We start from the raw sequence: 6000 nt of genomic DNA, 5'->3' as shown, positions 1-6000 counted from the left end.
GGGGAGCCGGGGGCTCAGCACTGGGAGAGCTGCGGGCACCTCAGGCGGGAGGCAGTGGTCCTGGGAGCGGCACCGACACGCCGCGAGAGACTCGAGCTGGTGGGGAGGGCCAGGCCTGTGGGGCCCCAGGGGCCTGAGGGGGAGGGGCGCCTGGGGGTGCAAGAAGCAAATTGGTTGCCCGGGGTGCAAGAAGGACAGGTGGTGCGGGCTGTCCAGGAGACATACCTGGACGGGAAGGGGTCCCAGGAGGGAGAGGGGCCCCCCGAGGGGCACAGGATCCGGAGGCGCCGGCGGAGGAGGAGGTGGTAACCTACAGGCCGGCTGCCCAGCGCCCGGATCGCTCAAGGGCCGTGGTGAGCGCAAGATGTAGGGGTTTGGGGATTGGAGCATTGGAAGCCACTGCCCCAGAGCGGGCGGTGTGTCCTGCTGGATCCTCTTCTGCCACCTCAGCCTGGACATCATCGAAACTGTGTCTGCAGGGAGGCAGCAGAAGGCAGCAGGTAAGGAAACCCAATTCCCTTCCCAGCGGGAGTTGGTGTGTTTTGAAGCAGGGGGCTGCAGTTATTTCAGGAGAGGGTGGTCTCCAAACTGCTCTTGTTCACTTTGCTGTGTTTAAACCTGGGGAGGAAGGAAGCAGTGCAATTTCAACAGCGAGGCAGGACCCCTCCCCCCAGTACTAAAAATGCCAACTAGAGTGATGGGGCATTTCCTTAGAGTCTAGACTGGAGGTGAGACTGCGAGGCTACCAGGCCTGGGCAGAAGGCAGAGAGGGGTAGCCCTAGGCCGAGGTTGCGGAGGAGGTAGTCACCCCTCCATCAGTCTGCCCCTGGAGATAGGAGTGCCTCCGTGCCAGGGCTGGGATGGTGCAATCAGCACAGGTTTTCTCAGGTCCTCAGAACAGATTACAAAAAAGGGAAGGGGCAGCATTGCATTAACCGGACTTTATCTAGTAACCCTGTTAGCCATGTGATGTGAGTGTGGCTGCCAGTGACTTGAGCACGAGCCTGACCTGCTCCCGCCACACCTTCTTGTCACAGCTGATTAATAATCGAGGGCTCAGAGCCAAGGATGAATAGGGGTAGCAGGGCAGAGAACTACTGGTGAGGCCTTCTGTCTGGGTGTGGGCTCTAGGCCTCTAATTTGAAAGGGACACTTTGAGGAGAGGGTGTTTGTACTACTGGACTCTGGGCATTCTCTGTGGCCCAGAGCTCAGCCCCACCCCATGGAGGTGGACAGCTGTGGCATCATAGGTTCTGTACCAGCCAAGGCCAGCTCCTGTCGCAGCCTAGAGGTGGGGCTTACAGGGTGGGGACTAGATTTGGCTTCCTGTTGACTCCTCGGTGGCCCAAGTGCCAGGCCTACTCATTCCTGGCCCATAGGGGGTTGGTTGGCCAGTTTATGGGCCTCATCCTCCTAGGGTTGTTCACGTCTTACTTGGCACTTGTAAGTTCCTGCTCCTATGGCCCTCACGTTGGGGTGGGTGCAGAGTTGCTGCTTGCCTTAGCTGGGTCCTATGTCTGAGTCAGGTGGCCCCAGCCGCTTGTCTAAACCAGAGTGGGTGGAGATAGTCCTCTCTAGTCTGGACAGGGGGAGTGGTGGTGGTGGTGGCTGGGGCAGCAGAGCCATAGGCAGGCAGCTCCTGGGACTATGCTGGAGGAGCCGGTTAGTCTGCTCCTCATGCAAACCCCAAACTGACTGTCAGCTTCGTCCCACGCCTGCCTGTCACACTGCTACCCCAAACACTCATGCACCGGAAGTTCAGCTGCTGTGTCCACCGTGCCTGGCTCTTCTGGGATGTCCAAACTAGTTCTGGCTCTCTGGAGCCAATGGGGAGATTTGTCTGTTCTAAACACATAGACATAAGCATATACCTTTATCCTGTTTCAGGTCAACTTTTTTGAATTTGTGGTAGATGAAGAGAAGCACTTTGACAGTTCTGGGTTTAGACCATCTACTACCTGTGTAACCTCCTGGGGAAAGATAATGTCTCTGGGCTTCAGTTTCTGTGCAGTGGGCCATGGTTTTCCTTACACTGTCCTGAGAGCAGAGGGCTCAGTCCCCTCTTTGGCAGTTTGGTGCCCACTTTCCCGGGACCCCTGCTGGCAGATGTTGGGGAGGAGGTGTCTGTGCTCCCAGACCTTTTCCTCTGGTCCCTAAATTCACGATTATCCACTGTCCTGTGCTTTATTCTGGAGAAGGAAGTGGTTATTCTTTTTGTTTTTAATAGTGGCTTTATTGAGGTGTAATGATATACAATGAATGGAACATATTTAAAACAGTAGGTTTTAACGTATGAATATATTTGTAAAACCACCACCACAGTCAAGATAATGAACATACCTATTATTCCCAACCACCACCCCCCCACCATAGTTCTTTATGCCCCTTCCTAATTCCTTCTTCCCGCCCCTCCTTTGCCATGCCTTTTCCCCAGGCAACAGACTGGTCTGCTTTCTGTCACCATACATTAGTTCACGTTACCTGGAATTTTATGGAAATGAAATCAGACAGCATGTGTCCTTTTTTGCCTGGCTTTTTTTTTTTTTTTTTCAGCATAATTATTTTGAGATTCATGCATGTTGTGTAAACTTCAGTAGCTCATTTTTTATTGCTGAGTAGCATTCCATTACACATATATGCCACAGTTTATCCATTCACCTGATGATGGGTTGTTTTTAGTTTTTGGTTATTACAAATAAAACTACTGTGGACATTAGTGTAAGTTTTTCTATGGACATACTATTTTATTTCTCTTGGGTAAATCCTTAGGACTGGAATTGTGAATCATATGGTAGGTATACATTTAACTTTTAAGGAAATTGCCAGACTTTTTTTCCAAAGTGGTTGTCTTATATTACATACCTACTAGTTGTAGGGCGCCTGGGTGGCTCAGTCAGTTAAGCTTCTGACTTCGGCTCAGGTCATAATCTCGCAGTTAGTGAGTTGGAGCCCCACATTGGGCTCTGTGCTGACAGCTCAGACCTTGGAGCCTGCTTCAGATTACGTGTCTCCCTCTCTCTCTGCCCCAACCCCGCTCACACTCTGTCTCTCTCTCTCTCTCTTTCAAAAATAAACATTAAAAAACTTTTTTACATACCTACTAGTTGTATATGAAAGTTCAAATTCTTCCACCTCTTTGTCAGCACTTGGTATGGTCAGTCTCTTTAATTTAATTTAGCTTTTATTTTTTTTTAATGTTTATTCATTTTTGAGAGAGAGACAGACAGACACAGAGAGCGAGCCGGGGAGGAGCAGAGAAAGAGAGGCGGACAGAGGATTCAAAGTGGGCTCTGCCCTGAATGTAGCAAGCCTGATGCTGGGCTCAAACTCATGAACCTCGAGACTGTGACCTGAGCTGAAGTCAGATGCTCAACCGACTGAGCCACCCATGTGCCCCAGTTTCTTTAATTTTAGACCTTCGAATAGGTCTGCAGTGGTTATCTCCTTGATTTTAATTTGCATTTCCCTAATGACTAATGTTACTGAGCATCTTTTCATGTACTTATTTTCCATTTGTATATCTGGTGATATGTCTGTTCAAATTGTTTACCCATTTTTTAATTGTGAGGTTTTTTTTTTTTGTATTGAGTTTTATGAGTTCTTTATATATTCTGCATACAGATCCTTTATTGAATATGTTGGGATTGGATATGTTTGATTTGCAAATATTTCCTTCCATCTTTGGCTTACATTTTAATTTTCCTTACAGTGCCTTTTTTGATGAGCAGAAATTTAAAATTTTAATGAACTCCAGTTTAACAACCTCTTTTTTTTGTGGTTTATGCTTTTTGGTGTCACGTCTAAGAAATCTTTGCCTAACCCAAAGCACAATGGTTTTCTCCTATTTTTCTTCTAGACATTTTATTTATTTATTCTTAAAACAATTTTATTTTTAAGTAATCTCTGTGTGCAATGTGGGGTGCGCACTCACAACCCTGAGATCAAGAGTCTCATGCTCTACCGCCTTCCCCCTTCTAGAAATGATTTTTAGGTTTTACATTTAGGTTTTACATTTAGGTTTAATGATCCATTTTGGGTTAATTCTTGTGTATGGTGCAAGGAAAGAATTGAAGTTCATCTTTTTTGCTTGTGGAGATCCAACTATTCCAGCACCATTTGTTGAAAAAACGTGTCCTTCCATGGAATTGCCTTTGCACCTTTGTAAAAAAAATCATTGTCTGTATATGTGTAGATACAATCTGGGCTCTCTTGCTTCATTGGTCATTTTGTCTATCTTTATCCTAATACCACACTATCTTGATTATTGTAGATTTATAGTAAGTCTTGAAATCAGGGTAAAACCTTGAACCTTGTTCTTTTCAAAATTGCTTTAGTTATTCCAGCTTCTTTGCACTTCCACATGCATTTTAGAATCAATTTGGGGATAATTTCTATAAGGAAGGCTCCTGGGATTTTGATTGGGATTGCATTGAATCTGTAGATCATTTTGGGGGAAATGTCCATTATCTTAGCAATAATAAACCTTCTGACCCATAAACAATATATATGTCTGTATATGGACTTTTAAGAATTTCACCAGTGTTCTCTAGTTTAAGTATACAGATTTTTCATGTGTTTTGTCAGATATATACTTAAGTATTATGTATTTTTTTTTGATGCTATGTAAATGGTATTTGGCTTTCTTACTTTTTTATCTTAATTTTGATAAAATATATATAACATAAAATTTACCATCTTAACCATCTTTCAGGGTATGGTTCAGTAGTGTTAGGTACATTTACATTGCAACTATCACCACCATCCATCTCCAGAACTTTTTAATCTTGCAAAATTAAAACTCTGTACCTATTAAACAATAGCTCTCCATACCCTCTCCACCCTAGTCCTTGGAACCACATTCTACTTTATATGAATTTGGCTATTCTAAATACCTCATAGGAGTAGAATCATGCAGTATTTGTCCCTTGGTGAATGGCTTTTTTCACTTACCATACATAATGTATTTGGATTTCGTCCATGTTGCGGCATGTGTTAGAATTTACTTCTTTTTTAAGGCTAAGTAATAACCCATTGTATGAATGTGCTACATTTTGTTTATTCATCTGGTGGTTGTTTCCCACCTTTTGGCTGTCGTCAATAATGCTGCTATAAAATGGTATTGTTTTTAAATTTCTATTTCCTATTGTTGTTAGTGTGTGTGTATATATATATATATATATATATATATGTATATATATATACCCAATTGATTTTTGTATATTAATCTTGAATCGTACCACCTTGATAAATGTATTCTAGTAGCTTTTTGTAGCTTCCATTGGATTTTATACATAGACTGTCATGTCATTTGTTAATAAAGACAGTTTTACTTCTTTCTTTCTGATCTTTATGCCTGATAATTACTTGTTTTTCTTGTCTAATTGCACTGGCTATATCTTCTGGTATAAAGTTCAGTAGAAGAGGGGTTACTTGCTCCTTCAGTCTTTTCACCATTATGCATGATATTAGCTGTAGGTTTTTCATATATGATCTTTATTAAGTTGAAGAAACTCCCTCTGTTCCTATTTTACTGAGATTTTTAAATTTTTTATTAAAAAAATTTTTTTTAACGTTTATTTGAGAGAGAGAGTTGAGAGCACGAGCAGGGGAGGGGCAGAGAGAGGGAGACACAAAATCAGAAGAAGGCTACAGGCTTTGAGCTGTCAGCATAGGCCTGACAAGGGGCTCGAACTCACGGACCGCGAGATCATGACCTGAGCCGAAGTCGGATGCTTAACCCACTGAGCCACCCAGAAGGTCCTGAGATTTTTAATAGGAATGGATGTTGGACTTTGTCAAATGTTTTTTCTGGGGGCGCCTGGGTGGCTCAGTCGGTTAAGCGGCCGACTTCGGCTCAGGTCATGATCTCGCGGTCCGTGAGTTCGAGCCCCGCGTCAGGCTCTGTGCTGACAGCTCAGAGCCTGGAGCCTGTTTCAGATTCTGTGTCTCCCTCTCTCTGACCCTCCCCCGTTCATGCTCTGTCTCTCTCTGTCTTAAAAA

At 44.3% G+C, this 6000-nt stretch overlaps 1 protein-coding gene across 8 annotated transcripts in view; it reads left to right on the top strand.

The window, feature by feature from the left end:
* The first annotated feature begins 202 nt into the window (after positions 1-202).
* TNK2 (tyrosine kinase non receptor 2) overlaps positions 203-6000 on the top strand; it is a 45512-nt gene continuing 39714 nt past the window's right edge. For 6 of the 8 annotated variants that reach the window (XM_049629465.1, XM_049629467.1, XM_049629466.1 and 3 more), the window contains exon 1: positions 416-500. The gene's annotated coding sequence lies outside the window, so the exon portion shown is untranslated. Of the gene's footprint in view, positions 501-6000 lie in introns of all 8 variants that reach the window. The other 2 variants (XM_049629470.1, XM_049629471.1) reach the window with 1 other exon arrangement.

Source organism: Panthera uncia, chromosome C2, assembly GCF_023721935.1.
Source record: "Panthera uncia isolate 11264 chromosome C2, Puncia_PCG_1.0, whole genome shotgun sequence".
Classification (NCBI taxonomy): Eukaryota; Metazoa; Chordata; class Mammalia; order Carnivora; family Felidae; genus Panthera; species Panthera uncia.
Note: the sequence above shows the minus strand (reverse complement) of the source record. Positions and strands in the feature narration are given on the sequence as shown.